The sequence below is a fragment of the Hemitrygon akajei genome, chromosome 30, assembly GCF_048418815.1.
Source record: "Hemitrygon akajei chromosome 30, sHemAka1.3, whole genome shotgun sequence".
NCBI lineage: Eukaryota > Metazoa > Chordata > Chondrichthyes > Myliobatiformes > Dasyatidae > Hemitrygon > Hemitrygon akajei.
Genome location: NC_133153.1, coordinates 21,152,970 through 21,174,747, shown reverse-complemented (window position 1 = coordinate 21,174,747; position 21,778 = coordinate 21,152,970).

The window sequence follows — 21,778 nt, the reverse complement described above, 5'->3', positions numbered from 1 at the left end:
TTTCATTTGCTTCAAAATATTGTTGCTATAGCTTAGTATGCATGCGCCATTTACACATGGTGTAATCAAACGCATCAATCTCTCTGATGTAGATGGCCATTTCTGCTTTCTTTGTGATTATTATCTCTTGATACTCACTCTTTATGAATCTGTGAATTCTTCCATTGTCTGACATTTTTTAAAAACTTGATCATACTTTCCCTTCCGAAGAACATGTGCTATGCTGTTTTGTATTTTAAAACTAAACAGTCTCTGCATGTGCTAGGCTGTCTTTTGTTTTTATTTGCTGTGACTTTTTCAGTTCAAACATTTCACTGCGCTTCAACAGGTCAATAGACGTCTTGCGTTCATTTTAAAACTACCTCGTCAACAATGTTATGCTCTGTAACTTCAAAACGCTAAACTAATTCAAAGGAAGACACAGGAATTTGGGTCTAATTTTGTGCTCACTTTAAGCAAGGCACATATGTATCATATGGTAGCGTGATGATGTACACAATTAATGTATTTATACAAATACCGTGGAATGAATCATTTCAACAAGCAAGAATGCTTAATCAACCAATATATATCCAAGACAGCTCAAACATTGTTTAATTGTTAAATATACAACAGTAAACCATTACCATCTTGGTTCTTCGATAAAGTTCATTTGGAATGCATGCCATCATATGATTTGTTTACTTCAGTGCTAGAAGGCATGATGAACTTGGCACCAAAAACGCTTGAGGAGTTTGTTAATATGCCTGGACTTCAAATTTGCCAATGCTATTAATCCTACAGTGGCATTTATAACACTATATTCAAACCATGATTAGAAGTCTTTGCTTCATCTCATAAAAATTCAGGCATTGGCTTCCTCCATTTGTATTGTTTGTTTTAGCTGTTCCATCAACAATAACTTGTACACTATGGAAACTTTCTAGTACTTGCTTCTTGCTTTTCATTCTCAATTATCTGATCATCTTGAATTTATGGTCTTTTACAGCAACCATTTTAAGTTTGTAAGAACAATTACTTCTTTTATCCTTCACTGTCACTTCTGTATCTCCTTTTTTTTTGGCATAATCTTCTGCTTCTGTGCACTGGCCATTTATCTGTTCCTATCTCTTGACTTCCATCTTTATTTCTCTGGCGAACCTAGTTAAGAAAATGCTGATAACATAGTGAATTTCATTTTTGAGAATAGCTGATCAATCAATAATGGGCCAAAAATCCCCTTCAGAACTGCGTACAGGACGCACAACTGTCAGTGCAGCATAGATTGCTTTGCTGGACAATGGAGAAGATCCCAAATGCATAAGTAGTTAGAGCATAATGCACTGGGCACAGGTGATGCCAGGAGGGTTGGCAGTAAATTGCTTTGTTCAAAAACAAGGTAAAATGATAGAAACACAAGAGACCAATGTAGACATTTTAGGGATAGGGAAAGAAATGGGAATACTTGGAGGAAATCCACATTGTCACAGGGAGAATGTATAAGCTCTGCGCAGACAGATGAGGGTCGAGCCCTGGTCACCGGAGTTGTGAACTACACCACCTATTTTTGTCTGTTGGATTTTGTCTTATAAAAATTCTTTGGAATGTTTGCTGATTATTGGAGGATAATGGAACGTTCTGTTTATAAAGTTCAAATCTAAATTGACCGGTTAAGAAAATATTCCATGGGCAGCTTACTTTTATTACCATTTAATATTTATCTGGTTGGATTGCTCTGAATAAATTGTTTAATGCTAGTGTGGTAATACAAATATTTGTTCCTAAGGGCAGTGGTGTTACAGTTGGTGAATTTGATGCCCAGCTTTGGTGACCTAATTTTTGGTAGTCTGTGTGGAGTTCACCTGTTTTCCTGTGATTGTGTGTGCTTCTCCTGGTATTCCAATTATTCCCCATATTCCAAAGACGTGCAGGTAGGTTACTATTTACTGTAAATTTCTTGTAGCCCTAGTGGGTGAGGAGAATTAGGGAGGGATTTGGTGGGTGTTTGAGAGACAATCTAAGACAGGATGTGTAGGTATTAGAACCCAGGATAAAAGGTTAGCATTCTGTGGAGCATTTCATGGCTCTGGGTCTGTACTCACTAGAAGTTAAAAGAATTAGGAGAGATCTTATTGAAACCTACTGAAAATTGAAAGGCCTAGATAGAGTGGACATAGAGAGGATGTTTCCAATAGTTGGAGAGTCCAGGACCAGAGGGCACAGCCTCAGAATAAAGGATATCTCTTCAGAACAGAGGTCAAGGGGGATTTCTTTAGCCAGAGAGTAGTGAATCATTGCCTCAGATGGCTATGGAGGCCAAGTCGTTGAGTATATTGAAAGTGGTTATTGATAGTTCTTGATAAGTAAGAATATCAACAGTTTCGAGCAAAAGGCAGGAGAAAATAAATCTGCAATGATCAAATGGCAGAGCAGACTCGATGGGTCAATGGCCTAACTCTGCTCTTATGTCTTTTGGTCTAATGAGTTTCAGGGTAAATAAGTGGGGTAATAGAATCTTCTGAGCAACACACACAAAATGCTTCAGCAATATCGACTTTTCTCCATAGATGCTGCCTGGCCTGCTGAGTTCCTCCAGCATTTTGTGTGTGTTGTTTGGATTTCCAGTATCTACAGATTTTCTCTTGTTTTGTAATAGAATCCTCTCAGAGTTTCCATAGAGTCAGATGGCCTCCTATATCAAAAAATATATGAAGTTCTATTAGTTTCCATATAATTAGCTCTGAACTTTACTCTTCAATTGAAGTGGATGATTACGCAATGCATTGTATGGAACATGTTGACCATAACTAAACTGCTCGTTTGATTATCACCTCCTGCATGAAACTTCATTTTTTTTTGTTTCACCATCATTGCCTCATGGGTCCAAGGAACACCTTTGAGTTGTCTCAAAAAACTCTTCAGTTCTTCCTGAACCCATGACCTTTTCCATCTAGAAAGACAAAGTCAAGTTGTACATGGAAGGACACCACCTAAATGATCCACTCCGTCTCCAAGTTACACACCATTCTGACCTAAAGAATGTTATTGTTACTTCCTTGTCATAGTGTTAGATTGAAAATTCCTGACAAAACAGTATTGTGGAAGTATCTTCAGTGAATGAACAGTAGCAACTCAAGAAGGCAGATTAATGAGGACAATGTGAGATGGACAACCTAAAGGTGTAGTGACATTTACATAATTGGAGAGAATGAAAAAAAATGTTTTAATGTTCTACAAGTTCCTGTTCCCTGTAAATCAACTTGCAAAGTTAAACCAGTATTAGTCAGGCAAGCAAAGACTGAGATGACACAAGAGGCTGGAGGAACTCAGAGGGCCAAACTGCATCTGTTGAGGTAAAGGCATTGTCAGCCGTTTGGGGTGAAACCCTGCATTTGGACTCAGGTGAAAGTGATCGATAAGGTTAAATGAAGATAAGAGAATGTACAGAACATGACTGAGAAAATTACCCAATTCTTCACATCTATCTGTTGGCCATATTGAGGCCTTGTAGTGCAGAGTTCTGACCCTGAAACTTTGACACCCAACTCCGCCCCACACACAGATGCTGCTCAACCTGCTGATTGTTTGTTGCTTCAGCTTCCAGCATCTGCAGTGTTGTGTATCCTCAGTCTTGTTCTGTGAGTTCTCATCCGTTACTGGTTGCTAGACCAAGTATAAGGTTATCGTTCCTCCACTGGCAATCACTTTAGACAAAGTTTAAAGATGTATGGCTAATTACAATTATGCAGTGGTGTTATAAAAGTTTGTGCATAGATGGAAATGGTAATGGACAGGATTATTATTGTTAAAAAATGTACCAGCAGCCATGACATTAAATCAATTCCATGTGCAATGAGGTGCAACATCTATGACAATAATTAGAGTGTTAGCCAATCAGATTTCTGTAACCCAATTACAATACCAACCAATTTATATTCATATTCAACCATTTGGGATGTGTATATATTTTGTGTAGGAAGAATATGAATTGATCATATCATATAAATGCCCATTTGGCCTTCTTCATATTGTTTAACCTCTGTAAATTCATCTCCTCAGAGTTTTTCATCTAATTCTACCAGCAATTGCCTCCATCTGTTAGCTGAAAATAAACACAAAAACAGAGAATTGTCTATACAGTATTAAATACATAATATATACATGAATTTTGTGTCCTTACATAACTTCTGCACCATTTTTCCTGATAAGGTGGGTGATATTTAACAAAGCACACTGATGTGAACTGTTAAAAACATATGTGTTTATATATGTATATACACACACACATATACACACACACATGCACATTTGTTCATTGATCATACAAGATAAAACTGAGACAACTGTGGACTATTATACGTAAAGCCGAAAAACACAAAGCAATACATTTTTTAAACAGAATAAACTTTATACTTAATTAAAAATTATTTACAAGAATAAACTGAACAATGCCTTTTCATTCTTTACATACAAAGTTGATGCTTTCAGTACTGTTTGGTTACATTCCTACATATCAATCAGCTGTACTGCTGTTACTCCTGTGACCCATTGAGTGGTAGCTTATTACAATCATTATTGCAATTGAAGGGTTTCCTCCTCCAGCCAGGCCCCTCCCTCTTCAGTAGCACTGCAATCCTTGTAGTGGCTGCACCAAACTTTAGTGTGTCCCTCAGTACACTCTCTTGCAGCCTAGAATCTGTCTCTTCCCCACCACAGTACTCCTGCGGGCAGCAAGCTGTGGCAGTGATGCTTTGGGCAAGCAGAAATCAATACATTATCACACAGAATTTTAAGGTGTACCTGTGTACCTTCAGTCTGTTAGATCCTCAGTCAAGAGGCTTTGGACTGCTCTATTCCTTAGCTTGTATGAGATATGCTTAGTGTCCAACTGCATTTAGTACCTGACACTTGCCATGTCCAAATGCAGAGTTGGTCACTAGTATCCCCAAAATCAAACTCTGAAAGAAATCTCACTGCATGTGCAGAATCAGATTTTAAGGAAACTGCAAATTCAAATCATAGTTACATTAAAATGTTTTTTTTAATGCAAATGAATGTTTTGTTGGTGAAATCTATTCCCTCGTTTCAAAATTCTAAAATGACACTTTGTGGTGAACTATGTATACCTGGACACGCCCCCCCCCGCTGACTGCTCCTGTGGCTCCTCCCACAGACCCCTGTATAAAGGCGATTGGAGGCACTGCTCCTTCCTCGGTCTCCAGGATGTTGTTTGGTAGTCTCTTGTTGTTAACCGTGGTCTCTTGCAGCTAATAAAAGCCTATCGTTCGCCTCCTGTCTCCGAGAGTTATTGATGGTGCATCACATTTTCAATAATAAAGGTTTTTAAAATGTATTGTGTTAAAGTACATGTTATTTTAGTAAGATATAGATTGAAGAATACATAGAAATAATGTTTAATTAAGAAGCTTAATTGAGCATAAAATAATCACTAAATATCGATCAATGGAACGAGTGAGCATACAAACGGAAATCCCATTTGGCCAATGAGAAATTAACATTGTACAAAACAAACAGGACAGTGTATTCTCAAGGTTAATACAGCTAAACAATGAGATTAATAATCTTCCCTTATGATCTTCAATAAGTTATGCCCGATATTGACATACTACTTAATCCTGAATAGAATTCTCTAGTCTATCATTAAGTGCAACCATTACCTCAGGTCATTTGCATGTTGTCCCTCTTCCCTGGGTTTAATAAAGGTTGCATATTCAAAGCAACCAGCCAGCCAGTGCATTACCTATATTAATTTAGAATTGGTTATTGGCAATAGAGTTTTGGATTTCCATGGCATTTATGATATAGAAAAACGTGCAAGTTCGTTGTAGAAGGATTGATACAGAGCTGAGAATTTGCCAAGAATATCAAAGGGTGCTTCAATGTCTTTGTTAACTTACAAAAGTATGAGGCTCTGCTGTTGTTTTCCTTGGCCAATCAGACTGAATTCAACATGCAATACGGTGAAGAACGTCCGACTGTAGATTGCAGTTTGCAGGTTTCATCAACAGATACTGTCTAGGAAGCTAATGCAACAATGGCTGTGAAAAGTCAGTCATGAAGATGGGAGCGGGATCTGAAAATCCAGACTCTGTTGTTTCATTAGAATGTCGATGTCTTTGAAATAAATATTTTGTAGCCTGTGACATCTACAATATCTCCACTTCAGCACTTTCATCTTTTAATGAAAAAGCCAATTTTCAGTAATGGGAAGAGCCTATGGGGAGGTGGCATTTTCACCCCTGCCACCCGACTGTTGTTTGACCCTACACATGTGCATTCCAAAGGCTGCAGGACTCTGAGATGGGAACCATGGTCTCTGAGGCTGTGCTGGGTTAAACTTGATCCCAGCACAATGGAACTCATTCACACAACCAGAGAAAATCAGGCTGCTCGGGAAATATAAGTGCAATTATTTCTTATTCTATATTTAAGTTCAATTCAATGATTTTAAATATGTTCATTGTAAGTGGGTGTGATTTCAGTGTTTAAAATGTAAAAACGTAATTTTATATTTTTCAGCTTTGAGGTTGCTCTGTGTTCAAGAATGTCAAAAGTTCGCACTTTGGTGAAGCAGGGAGGTGGAGGGTCCACGCCGGCTGTCAAAGCTGGTGTGTGAGTGCAGCACTGAGAAAGTCACTTGGCCACACAGAGCCTTTCTGAAGTGCTAGGAGCCAAGCTCCCTGTGGGAGAAACTGCGTGACCCAGGGGGCAGATGGACAGCGTAAAACAACAAATATTTTTCCCCATGGTCACCACTAAATAATAATGAAAAGATGAGTTTCAGATGAAAGGTTAAAACACATTCACTAGAGTCATAATGTATTAGAACACTACAGCACAAAAACAAGCTCTTTGGCTTATCTAGTCTATGCCGAGCAATTAATCTGTCTAGTCCCATCGACCTTGATTCATACCATAGCCCTCCATTTCCTGCTCAACCGTATGCCTGTCCAAATTTCTCTGAAATTTTGAAATTGACCCTGTATCGTCCACTTCCACCAGCAACTCATTCCACGCTCTCACCAGCTTCTGAGTGAAAGTTCTCCCTCAAGTTCCCCTTAAACATTTCACTTTTCACTCTTAACCCATGACCTCTATTTGTAGTCTCTTTCAACCTCAGTGGAAATAGTCTGCTTGCATTTACCCCATCCACACCTCTCATAATTTTGCATACCCCTCTCAAATCTCGCCTCAGTCTTCTGCATTCTATGGAATAAAGTCCTAACCTATTCAGTCTTTCCCTAATTCCCTACTCAATCTCCCTATAATCAGGTCCTCAAGTTCTGGCGACATCCTTGTAAATTTTCTCTGCACGCATTCAATTTCATTTACATATTCCTGTAGGTAGGTAATCAAATCTGCACATAATAATCCTACTTAGGCCTTGCAAACACCTTATACTACTTCAAAATAACTTCCCATCTCTTGTACTCAATATTTTGATTTTTGAAGCCCCTTTGTGCCAAAAGTTTCCTTTAAGACTCTACTTATCTGTGATGTCACTTACAAGGAATTATGGATCTCTATTCCCAGATCCCTCTGTTCTACTACACTCCTCAGTGCCCATCTGCTCCCCGTATGAGACATGCACTGACTGGTGCTGCCAAAGTGCAACACCTCACTTTTGGCTGCATTAAATTCCATCTGCTATTTTTCAGCCCATTTTTTCAGCTGGTCTAGATCCCACTGATAGATTCTTGCTGTCCACTACAACCCTAATCTTGTCATCATCTGCAAATTTGCTGATCTAGTTTACCACATTATCGTCCAGGTCTTAGATACAGATGACAAACAACACCACACCCTTGTGGCACACTACCAGTCAGTGAGGCAACCATCTACAACCACTTTGGCTTTTTTTCCGTGAAGCCAATGTCTAATCCAGTTTACTACCTCATCTTGAATGCCAAGTGACAGAACCTTCCTGATCAACCTCCAATGCAGTATCTTGTCAAAGGCCTTGCTAAAGTCCACAAACACAAATATCCACTGCTTTTCCTTCACCAACTTTCCAGTAAAATCTCTATAAGATTAGTTGGACATGACTTATTACACTAAAGCAATGTTGACTGTCCTTAATCTTTCCCTGTCTCTCCAAATACTTGTATATCTGGTCCCCTAGTATACCTAACAATAACTTTCCCAATACTGATGTCAGGCTCACTGGTTTATAATTTCCTGGTGTATTCTTAAGAGCCTTTCTTAAACAATGAAACAATATTAGCTATCTTCTAATCCTCTGGCTCCTCATCTGTGGCTAAGGATGTTTTAAATATCTCTGTGGCCTCCTAGAGGGTCTGAGGGAACACCTTGTCAGGCCCCAAAGGTTTATCCAACCTATTGGCCTCAACCTCATCCTCTCTAATCTGTATGCAGTCTATGACCTCACTGCTGCATTGCCTCAAATCTATAGGCCCTGTGTCCATTTCCCAAGTAAATATTGATGCCAAAAATCACATCTCTTTCAACTCCACACATAGATTACCACTCTGATTTTCCAGAGGACCAGTTTTGTCCTTTGCAATTCTTTTGCTCATAATACATCCGTAGAAGCCCTTAGGATTTTCCTTCACCTTGTCTGCTCGAACAACCTCATGTCTTCTTTTAGCCTTTCTGATTTCCTTCTTAAGTGTCCACCTGCATTTCTTATACTCCACAGGTACCTAATTTGTTTCTGTCTGCCTGTATCTGCTATGCACCTCCTCCTTTTTCTTAACCTAGGCCTCAATCTCTCTAGAAAACCAAGGTCCCATAAAGCTATTCTGACAGGAGTCTACAAGTTCTCCACTCTCAAAATTTCACTTTTGAAGTCCTTCCATTTACCAAGTGCACCTTTTACAAAAAACAGCCTGTCCCAATCCACACTTGCCAGATCCTTTCTGTTACCATCAATAGTGGCCTTTCTCCAATTCAGAATCTCAACTCAAGGACCAGACCTATCTTTTTGCATATTTACTTTGAAACTAATGACATCATGGTCACTCAATGCAAAGTGTTCCCCTACACAAACTTCTGTCACCTGCCCTGTCTCTTTCCCTAATAGGAGATATAATATTGCATTCTCTAGTTGGACTTCCATGTGCTGATTAAGGTAACTTTCCTGAACACTCTTGACAAACTCTTTCCCATCCAGCCCTTTTACAATATGGGAGTCCCAGTCTAAACGTTGTACAGACAGAGCACAGCCGTGGCATTTTCCCCGACTAGTGGTGCCGCCCTTTAATCCCTCCTGCTCTATCATGTCTAGAACAGTTGGACCCCAGAATATTGAACTGCCATTCCTGCCCCTTCTAAAACCAAGCATCACTAATTGCTGCAGTATCATAATCGTAAATGCTGACCCATGCTCTAAGCTCTTCCCCCTTTCCTACGATATTCCTTGCATTGAAATATATGCAGCTCAGAACATTAGTTCCACCATACTCAACCTTTTGATTCCTGACCTTGTATGTCGGCTTAGCAATATCTTTCTCCACTACCATTCCACTCTGGTCCCGCCCCTGCAACTCTAGTTAACTAACCCTCCAACCCCAGCCCTTGCAACACCAGCAAACCTCCTTCCTGCTAGGATATTAGTCCCACTCTAGTTCCGGTGCAAACTAACCCTTCTGTACAAATCCCATCTTCCCTGGAAGAGAATCCAATGATCCAAAGATCTGAAGCCCTCCCTCCTGCACCAACTCCTTAGCCATGTGTTAAGCTGTACGGTCTTCCTCTTTCTGGCCTCACTAGCATGTAGCATGGGTAGCAACCCTGGGGGTTCTGTTCTTTAACTTAGCATCTAACTCCCTGAACTCACTTTGCGGGACTTTGTCACCCATCCTACCCAAGTCATTGGTACCGACTTGGACCATGACCTCTAGCTGCTAGCCCTCCCGTGTAAGAATGGTGTGGACTCAATCCACTGTGTCCCTGACCCTGGCACTTTTATCACGACGCAGAGAGAAAGGGGAGCAGTTTAACTCCTGGGTCTAACATTCCCTGCTTTAACAAACAATAAACTTAATGTTTATTTCACAAGTGAGAGTCGCTTTATGCATACTGCAGCTATTATTTGTAAATGGAGACTTGCCTACTGATCGCAAACCACAATGTTTGACCAATTTTGATTTGATTCATGAAAGTCACAATGGGTCAATGACAATGTTCGAACTTCTGCTCTTTGGGAGCACTGTACTGCCCTCCCTGGCGGATGCCAATAGTCCCATGGCATGGTTTTGCAAACAGATAGAGGTAATTGCCTACACTTTTTCTTTAGATGGCAAACTAGTCAGAATTTGTAGCTGTATACTTATTGGCTGGTACTTTCCAAATGTTACAATTTGTTATAACCTAGAAATGTACCGTGTGAACAGGTGCAGGATTTGGAACTTATTACTTGAAAAGTGGAATCAGATTTAGTGATAATACTTTGTACAAAAAATAGGGTTATCAGGAACAAGCAGCAGGTGGATGATTTGGAACTTGTATTGGCATCATGCTGCAAACACGAGGAAATCTGCAGATGCTGGAAATTCAGACAACACACACAAAATGCTGGTGGAACACAGCAGGCCAGGCAGCATCTGACGAAGAGTCTCGGCCTATTACGTCGACAGTGTTTCTTCCTATAGCTGCTGCCTGGCCTGCTGTGTTCCACCAGCATTTTTGTGTGCGTTGTTTGGCGTCATGGTGTTCTGATTAACTTGATGACTACTTGATGACAGTGGTGACCACACTCATAAAAATACTGAATATTTTGGGAAGTATTCACAAGGTCTTCAGGCTTCAAAAGGTGTTACATAATTGCTATCCCTTCTTTTCTGTCTTTCATCTGTCATAGACCATGATTAGCAACATTAGCTTGCATGGCTCATTATAATACCTGGTGAACACAGGCCGTCTTTTTGCTATTTTATCCACATTTCTTTTAAATAGCATGGAGGTGAAGAGATAGATGTTTAAATATTCACCCTGCAATTTAAATGATGTCTAAGATTCTGAATTGTTCATTTTGAGCTCAAAGTGCTTGGACACGTTAATCTACCTTTGTATTTCTATCTGAAGGGGTATTGCAACTTCTTGTATTTTAATGCACTGACAAAAGAGAAATGAATGCCAATCCATCATTACAGACTTACTCGCTCTCCTAGAATACAGATTAACTTCTAATTCATCCAAATACCAGGAAAAAAATAAAAGGAATGACACTATAAAATCTGCTATTAAAATTAGCCAGAACAAACCCTTCCATCAGACTTCTAAGCACACATAACAATTTCCCCATTAAGCAGGTTACCATGGTGATCCTTTCATCTTTCAAACCAACATGAGATTGTTCTTAATCTGTCAAACCATTCAAATAATGTCACATCCAAAATTCAACTTCTAGGCATGGACAAGAGCACAGTACTTAAAATTGTGTATTTAGTCATTGACATTAAACTTACAAGTATTCTAGCAGTGTGAATGCTTGCTCATTTTAATGGAAGCATTGTGGGGAAGTGTGCCATTGCATTCAGAGCTGCTATGCAGCTGTGGAATTAAAATTGCAGTTATATTTTGAAAATTCTCTAATTGAAGCAGTTTCCATTTTTTTTTCTAATACTTAAGGCAATCATTTCCTTAGTGGTTATCCTGATATATCAACGAACCTCAGCACAATGACGCCAGAAACTTGGAGAAGTGGCAGAAACATTGTTCAGAATTATCTTTCATACCTACTGTATGTGTTCCATAAGATAGCTAGCAGAAGTCTAGTGGAAATATATCCTCTGCATGTGGTACATTGAGCTTTAGTCATGTAGGGTGTTTTTATATGCTATAAAATTTTGTGAGGTTTTGGAGCTGATTCTCAGATGCATTGGCACTTCTAAAGTGCGCAATATAAAATTTAATCATTAATTTCTGTGTGCACGATAGACCTTTGCACAATAACTGCTGAACATGGGAGGGTCAAATGTCAAATTGTACTGCAGCTGGACTAGTGAGGGCTGATAATTTTCATTGTTAACTGGAAACGTAAGGCTGAAGGGAGGATGAAGGACTACTGGAAAGTGAATTAAAAGTTGGTGCTTACTTGAGTTGTTACTGGTGAGTACACTATTGTAGATGATCATTGAAATATGTCTGTTGAACTAGTTATTTCAATACGTTCCAGGTAAGATCTCATAGAAACATAGAAAACCTACAGCACAATACAGGCCCTTCGGCCACAAAGCTGTGCTGAACATAACCTTACCTTAGAAATTACCTAGGGTTTCCCATGGCCTTCTATCTTTCTAATCTCCATGTACCCATCCAAGTGTCTCTTAAAAGACCCTATCGTATCTGCCTTCACCACCGTCACCACTCTCTGTAGAAAACACTTACCCCTGACATCTCTTCTGTACCTCCTTCCAAGTACCTTAAAGCTGTGCCCTCTTGTGCTAGCCATTTCAGCCCTGGGAAAAAGTCTCTGACTATCCACATGATCAATGCCTCTCATCATTTTGTACACCTCTATCAGGTCACCTCTCATCCCCCGTCATTCCCGGGAGAAAAGGCCAAGTTTACTCAACCTATTTTTATAAGGCATGCTCCCAAATCCAGGCAACATTCTTGTAAATCTCCTCTGCACCCTTTCTATGTTTTCCACAACCTTCCTGTAGTGAGGCAACCAGAACAGAGCACACCAAGTGGTGTCTGACCTGGGTCCTTTATAGCTGCAACATTACCTCTTGGCTCTTAAACTCAATCCCAATATTGATGAAGGCCAATGCATCGTATGCCTTCTTAACCACAGAGTCAATCTGTGCAGCTGCTTTGGACTCGGACCCCAAGATCCCTCAGATCCTCCACACGGCCAAGAGTCTTACCATTAATACTATATTCTGCCATCATATATGACCTACCAAAACGAATCATCTCACACTTACCTGGGTTGAATTCCATCTGCCACTTCTCAGCCCAGTTTTGCATCCTATTAATGCCCCGCTGTAACCTCTGACAGCCCTCCACACTATCCACAACACCTCCAACCTCCGTGTCATCAGCAAATTTACTAACCCATGCCTCCACTTCCTCATCCAGGTCCTTTATAAAAATCACGAAGAGTAGAGGTCCCAGAACAGATCCCTGAGACACATCACTGGTCACCGACCTCCATGCAGAATATGGCCCATCTACAATCACTCTTTGCCTTCTGTGGGAAAGCCAGTTCTGGATCCACAAAGCAATGCCCCCTTGGATCCCATGCCTCCTTACTTTCTCAATAAGCCTTGCACGGGGTACCTTATCAAATGCCTTGCTGAAATCCATATACACTACACCTACTGCTCTTCCTTCATCAATGTGTTTAGTCACATCCTCAAAAAATTCAATCAGGCTCATAAGGCATGACCTGCCTTTGACGAAGCCATGCTGACTATTCCTAATCATATTATGCCTCTCCAAATGTTCATAAATCCTGCCTCTCAGGATCTTTTCCATCAACTTACCAATCACTGAAGAAAGACTCACTGGTCTCCTTCTCACTTAGGGGACAGAATGCATTTAGGAGGAGCAAAATGTCAAGGATGTATACAATAGTGACAACAGGAACATTATGCAAATCCACGTACTCTTGCAGGTTGCAGGGTAAGTGTTAAGGTGATTAGGAATTTGCACATGGAAGGGTCTCATTGAAAAGAAGCACACCTGTCCCAAATTACCAGCAAGGCCATAACTAGTATAACATAATCAATTCTGATCACCGTATTATAGGGTAGAGATGATTGAGAGCTCTTCCAGCTGCAGCCCACCCCATCTGCAAATCTAAGTGTGAGAGTTTTAATGTTATGGGGAAGATAAAAGAAATGGAAGAAAAAGTCATTTGTAGGAATTATCATATTGTAGTGTGTTGGCTCTGAGACTGAGAAAGGTGCTGTGCCATTCTTTTCCCAAGGTTGTATTTTGTTAATGAAGGTAGCTTTACGAGGCTCTGTTGTCAGTAAAGCAGACCAGATTATCATGGTTTACTGCTCCAATTGTGGGAAACACCTTGGTAAGAGTGTAGTCTCACAAAGTTATTCATTATACTTCCACTTCAAGCTCCAAAGTGTTATGTTAATCTCTTTGGCTTTCAAGCTATTCATATCTAATAATTGCATAATGAGGTTCTACTTTTGTGGGTCACAATATAATGCCCTCAAGGATGGTGCACATTCTTTAACTCCCCCTTCTCATTAGTTCCCTGCCACCAACATAACTTAATGTTTTGATTTGGGTTTATTTGACAATTATGCAACAGTCCTGTTAAAGTTTTCTTTCTAAGCCCTCGGGCTCATAAAATTCAAACACAACAAGCCAGCAGATAGGAAGTATGTGACTGACAGGCATGGACTTTGAGAACAAAATTTTCATAGCTCCAAGGCTAAATATGACCATCATAAAGTAGGGCAGACATCCCCCAAATAACCCTATACATTTTGCAGCTGGATATTTCAACACTTGGAAATTATGATCATCTATTCATTTATAGCATTCAGTTTCCCTGCGTGTACTTCATAATAGTACATCTTGAGATCTTGCATTGAAAATTAATCTTTATTTTGTTTGACTTCCTTTTTTGGGATGTATTTCATTTCCTGCCAAATTCTCTTCCATTTTAAGCAATTTCCACTAATTTACCATCTTTCTTTATGGAAAAGCATTGTCCTTGATTGATGTTTTTTATTTTTGTGTTCTAAATGCCAAGGTGGTTGAAATGTGCTAAGTTATAAAAAAAGTTTCCCATTATTTTAGCAATACTTCATATGTTTTGAAAGTAATAGCAGTAGTACAAAATAAAACAGGCTGCTATTAATAATCAGTAACAATCATCCAGTTTCAAAATATGTGATGTCATTGATTTTATTCAAGGATTCACAGAGATATCTGAAGTGTCTGGGTTTACAAACTTAAAGTCCTTAAAAATCTCAAACACATCTACCTGTAGCTGCAAGTGTTCTTATAAAACCATCTGCTTCAGCAGTAATCTCTGACATACTTAGCAACTTGTATTCCCCACTTGCTGGCAGAAATCTGAGCTTTTCAGTGAAAGCAATTGAAAATAATTGGATAATTTGTGTAATTTCAGAGGTTTCTGTTCAATTTTTCATACCAAGGCTGAAAGAACTATTTTCATGAATATTTTTAGGCCAATAAATAAGAGCTAAAGGATATTCTTTGCTGGCCCCAAACAGTTTTAGGCAACACCTGATGCAAACTTCAGCTGGAATAGTTTATGTTCCTTACAATTGAAAGAAAGACAAACACTTGCAAACTGATGTTGGCAGTGGAAGCTTGAAAATCCTCACAACCAGAAATACATTTCTTATAGCATAAAGTCAGAGTGATAGAGTTATGTAGCACAGAAATAGACCTTCCATCTGCTCATGTCTATGCTCATACATTTAGACCGTAAAACCATAAGAAATAGGAGCAGAATCAGGCCATTTGGCCCATCGAATCTGCTCCACCATTTCATCATGGCTGATCCATTTTCCCACTCAGCCCCAATCTTCTGGTCATCAGATTCTGAGAGAATCTTTCGCATTCTCTCTGTATTCCATACATATCCTCACTGATATGGTTTGCAGCTAACAATGCCGTTCACTAAATGTTTCGAAGCTTCTATATACATGTGACAAATAAACCTAATCTTTAAATGTTGATCTTTCCCATTTACCCACATTCGGATCACACCCTTCTACTCTTTGTCTGTTTAAATCTCTGTCTAAGTGTTTCTGAAAAAAAACAATTGTGCTTGATTCGTCATCAGTGCATTCCAGATATCAACAGCTTTCTGTGTATAAATAATTTATCCCTAAGATCCCTTATAAACTTCTCACCTTAACACTATACCCTCTCATAGTTAATTCCTCTACCACGGGGAAAATGAATATTTATCCTATTTGTGCCTCTCATAAATTTATGTTTATACTTCTATCACCCTTGGCCTCCACTCCAGGGAAAACTAGCCTAGTGAAATCAACTTCACCCTATAACTAAAGCCCTGCGCTCTAGACAATATCCTGATGAATCTCCTCTGTATCAGAGCTAATGCATCAGAAACCTACATAACAATAATTGCTTAGTATCACCTATAAAGAGTCACCAAAAAATGAAGACTATTTCCCTGACGTTAATGTTTCCTTGTTGAAGGTAAAAAGAGGCTCTTTGCTATCCACGGAACAATTGTTTGCAGTTCCAACTCTATATGATGTGTGTATTACTGGAAATGAGCTTATTTATAATAATAATAATAGATAATAGACTTATCAGCTAGTGGCATAGTTACATCTTTGGCAAAAAAGTATATTCTTCATGAATTAAAACACAGCAGCAAAAAAGCAATGCTGATCTTTATATCTTATTTCAGTAATGACAAGAGTTTCAAAAATACACCTGTTAACATTTTCATGATTGAATTCATATTTGAAATACTATTTTTTTCTTAAGGGTTAAATTCAGTAACTGCATTTTACTGTGATCTTTGCATTCACGATGGGTTGATCAAATCTGTGGTCCAAATAGTTATTTAATATTAAACATCTCCATACATATATGTGAGTTGTTCAAATAAAAATTACATTTGGCTTGCCTCCAGTATTTAATTACTAAGGGTAATTAACTGAGCACATCAGCACTGGATGAAAAGTCTTGACCCAGAACATCAACTGACCATTTCCCTCCACAGATGGTGCTTGCCCCATTGAGCTCCTCGAGCAGCTTGTTTTGGCAGTTAGGTTCAGAGCTGCGATGAACCCTGCACTCAGAAGAGATTGTTGACTAAAGATGCACAGTACTGGTCTGTAGCTGAACTTGGATGCAGGGAAGCGTTCTGCACCAAAGCGGGCAAACCCTCAAGCGACTTAAACTTGGGCCTCTTTCCTCATCTTAACTCAATGAGCAGTTCCTTAGTACTTGTCGTCCATATGGTAAAGTGAAAATCAATTTCAGGCTATGGCGATGGGAGCAGCAATTTTCAGATCGACACTAGGAGACGGAAAGTGTTTGGAAAATAACATAGTGGTGTTGTTCAGCGTTGAGTTAAAGCAAATATCACAGGTTAACAGTATTCACTATGTGTTTCTTAATATGTAACACCATTTGACTTTGTCCTGCCAGCCAATCATGAGCGGAAGTTGATATGAATGGACTTATTAAAAGGAACTCCTTCACAGGAAGAAGTCCCTTTAATGGATGCAGCTTACAGGAATTCCAATAAAGGGTCCATCAAATCAAGGAAATGCTTTCAGAAAAGTATTTTGATAAAGGTTCCCCTAATTAGACATTAGAACCATCAGCAGATTGCAAATGGGACCGCATTTTACAGACGTCCATTAGTCAATATTGTCCTAAGATAGGGAAGTCATTTGATATGGTAACCACACCTGCACAGAAGGGAAACTAGTTCTGCCATTTGTATTAATTATTGTATGTATGTATGTCAGACTTTTAAATTTATTTATATTAACATAGTTTGCTCTATGTAGTAATGTCCATAAGTCAGGTTTTCATAGCCTAGGGATAGCCTGCATAAAAGTACCTCAATGGAACTTTTAGATTTACTGAATTGTCTTAAAAATAATCCCCCTGAATTTAATAGCAAGGCCAATACCTGCATGAATTGGGCACATTTGATTGACTGTTAAATTATTTTACTGACTCTTAAATACTTTCTGGTTTCTAACCTTATATGTCTGAACAACGAGACCCCTCTCTCCATCATTTTAGGAATAAAGATGTATAAAGGAGAGACCACATTGATGCACCATTAATAACTCTTGGAGACATGAGCTGAGATATAGGCCTTTATTGGCCGGAAGAAAGAACAAGCAGCAAGTGACCACCACACAACATCCTGGAGACTGAGGCCGGGGCTGTGCCTCCAATCGCCTTTATACGGGGGTCTGTGGGAGGAGCCACAGGAGCAGTCAGCAGGGGGGGCGTGTCCAGACAGGTTATATGTAGTTCACCACAACCACACAGTGATATATGGACTGTAAAGGCTTAAAAGGGCCAGTATATTCTGTGCTCAGGGCCTTATTACTATCCTACACTGATCTCTCATCTTGTTAACTGTTTTGTGCTTGTGATTCTACCTTGGTCCGTTTTGTACAGATGTCAAACTTAACCCAAATTAATCATTTTTCCTCTATCTTTAATAATGTCACTGAACAACAGATATTTTGCTTCCTGAATACTTTTGGGCTTCCCTTATGGACTTTCGGCTGCTGGTCATGAAAAACACCATAGAATTTCCCCACCATGCACCATTTTTGATTTTTTTTTTGTTAATTCAATTCATAATTCAAGTCAAACAAAACGTTGGTCACAATGTAAGCTAAAAAGTTTTCTATCTTGTTCAGGCATGCCTGGGCATGCTTAGGCAGGGCAGGTTTTAGAAGGGCTGTAAAAGCATCAAGCACACTTCATTCAATGCATTACATTTACATGTATATTGGTTTGCGATTATGTTGATGCACATGCACTGAGCACATAGAATATTGTGTATACTCATTAAAATAAAATAAAATAATTCTATTTTCAAGAGTATTTGTGATTGCAAAATATCTTGCCAATGTTGTAACAGCCACGATACTTTCTGTTACATTTGTGATGAGTATACACTTAAATCTCAAAGAGAGTGTATGTCTCCTCTTATTAAGAAAGCCTATGAACTCTATCTTGGGTGTAAAATTGGCGACCAAGACAAAGCCTGAGCTCCTACATTTGTCGCGTAACATGCACTGTCAGTCTTAGAGCTTGGCTCAGGGGTACTCGGAAGTCAATACCGTTTGTTGTCCATATGTTATGGCAAGAGCAGAAGGATCATGTGACAGATTGCTACTCCTATCTGATTAGTGTGTCTGGTTTCTCTGCTAAAAACAAGAAATCAATTGAATACTCCAATCCTCCTTCAGTCATGAAACCTGCGCCGCATGACGATTGTTTTTCAGTACCGAAGCCAACAGAGACATGGAGTCTAGAGGAGGCAGATGAAGATACCATGATGCACTCATTCAGGAATGTGAAGGTGACTCCTGGTCTGGTGTGTGGATAGTGGAAAAGCTATGAATGCTCTATGGGAAGACGGACTCTCCCAGAACATTCATGTTTGGATCTTGAAATCACAGAATAAATACACTTTGTAGAAAATACAACATTAAAGAAAGCTTTTTTACCTGTGCTAGGTCTTTGGAAGAGTTACCAATTAGTCCAAATTCTCTTCTCTTTCCCTTGAGCACTAAAGATTTTACTAATCACGCATTCATTCATCTCCCTTTTAAACATGGTTACTGATTCTGCTTCCACCAGTCTTTTAGCTTAAGGTAAAACTACTGATCTAGTTAAATCACATAAAGTTCAAAGCAAATTTATTATCAGAGTACGTTCATGTCACCATATACAACCCTGAAGTATCATTTTCTTGCAGGCATTCTCAGTAAAACAAAGAGATGCAATAGAGTCAATTAAAAAAAAACTGCACACAAAGACTCGCAAATAACAACTGTGCCAAAGAACACAAATTGTGCAAATACAAACAAACAAAATAAAAAATAAATGATTACTGTAATGATTATGATAATAATACTGTAATGATAGAAGTAGCGGTCTGTCACATGATTCTTCTGCTCTTGCCATAACATGGTAAGTATATATACTGTAGTAACTTTCAGGTTCATATTTGGCAGCTTCCTTGTAGCATTTCCGTTTTGCTACTTTTTAAAAATTCTTGGCTGACTTAACCCTTTCCGCCTACTTCATAGTTTAGTTACACACACAAAATGCTGGTGGAACACAGCAGGCTAGGCAGCATCTATAGGAAGAAGTACAGTCGACGTTTCCGGCCCGAGACCCTTCAAAATGTTGACTGTACTTCTTCCCTATAGATGCCGCCTGGCCTGCTGTGTTTTACCAGCATTTTGTGTGTGTTGCTTGAATTTCCAGCATCTGCAGATTTCCTCGTGTCACAGTTTAGTTGTTTTTTTTTGTTGTTTCTCTGCAGGGCCATCAATCTGAAAGAATATGAGAACATAAGTTCTCTTTTACCTTGTGTCCTGCCTAAGCAGATAAGACATTACCCAAGAGAAGGAAAAGGGACTTCAGATAGGAGTTAGCCTATTTTGAACCAGGTTAAATTAATACTGAGAGTCAGATTTTCTGGCACAGGCAACGTACATCTTTGCCACCCGTAATATCAACAATTTCTCACAGCTTCTCAACACTGCACGCACCAATGTTAACAAAAGAGCCTGTGGGTTTTAGCTCGGAGGAGATAAGAACCGAACAGTGCGAGAGATTTGAACTGACACCAGCACTGATATAAGTCATTAATCAGGATGCTTCAGGCTGAACTGTGCATGTTAATTCAGCTTGCAGTCACTGCCAGCCTTTGTAACTCCTCCAAGTCTGAATTCTGATTATCTTGTCTGTGTTCATTTAATGAAAGGAAAGGAGGCAAAGTTACTAACACATCCCTGGAATGAGTAGTAAAGAGGTATCTGATTCCTTTAGTATCATTTTTTGGGATAGATCTTGACTTCAATAAAAAATTATAATTGGCAGATTAGTAAAATGGACTGTAAAATTTGTTTCCTGCCTATTATTTCCACAATTAGCTTGATAAGACCATAAGACAAAGGAGCAGAAGTCGGACATTCGGCCCATCGAGTCTGCTCTGTCATTTAATCTTGAGCTGATCCATCCTCCCATTTAGTCCCACTCCCCAGCCTTCTCACCATCAACTTTGATATTTGAATATCTAGCTATCAATTGAGTATACTGTTATATTTATTCTGCATGGTAGTGCAGTTGTTAGGACACCGTTCTGCAGCACCAGTGACCATTTCCCATTACTATCTGTAAGTAGCTTTTTCCCTCTATTATTGATGTTGCTTTCTCCTGCATCTCTTCCATTTTGCATACATCTATGTTCACCCGATCTTCCCACCACTGTAATAGTGAAGGAGTCCCTCTTGTCTTACCTACCACCCCATCAGCCTTCACATACAACACATTATTCACCTCAGATTCCACCATCTTCAAAAGGACTCTCCTACTAATCGTATCTTTACCTCTCCACTTTCTCCGCTTTCCACAAGGATCACTCCCTCCGCAAATCCCTTGTCCATTCATCCTTCCCCATTATTCTCCCTCCAGGCACTTAGCTCTGCAATAGCCTAAGTGCTACACCTGCCCATAAACCTCCCCCTTCACCTCCATTCAGAGCTCCAAACAGTCCTTCCAGGTGAGGCAACACCTCACCTGCAGGGGTTGTCTATTGTGGCCCATGCTCTCGATGCGGCCTTCTCTATGTTGGTGAGACCCGTTATAAATTGAGGGACCACTTCGGCAAATACTTCCACACCATCCGCCACAAGTGAGACTTCCCGATAGCCAAACATCTTAATTCCCATTCCCATTCCCATTCCCATTCCAACATGTCAATCCATGGCCTCCTCTTGTGCCAAGATGAAGATACACTCTGGGTGGAGAAGCAACACCTTATATTCCATCTGGGTACCCTTCAACCTGATGGTATGAATATTGATTTCTCCTTCTGATGAACAAAATTTGTTACCTCTCTATTCCCCACTCTGACTTTTTACATTTTCTCACTTGCCTATTACTTCTCCCTGGGTCCCCTTCTCTTTCCCTTTCTCCTATGGTCCACTTTCTTCTCCTATCAGATTCTGTTATCTCCAGCCCTTGACCGTTCCCACCAACTTGGCTTCACCTACCACCTTCCAACTAGCCTCTTTCCCCTCCCCTCACCTTTTAATTGAGACAT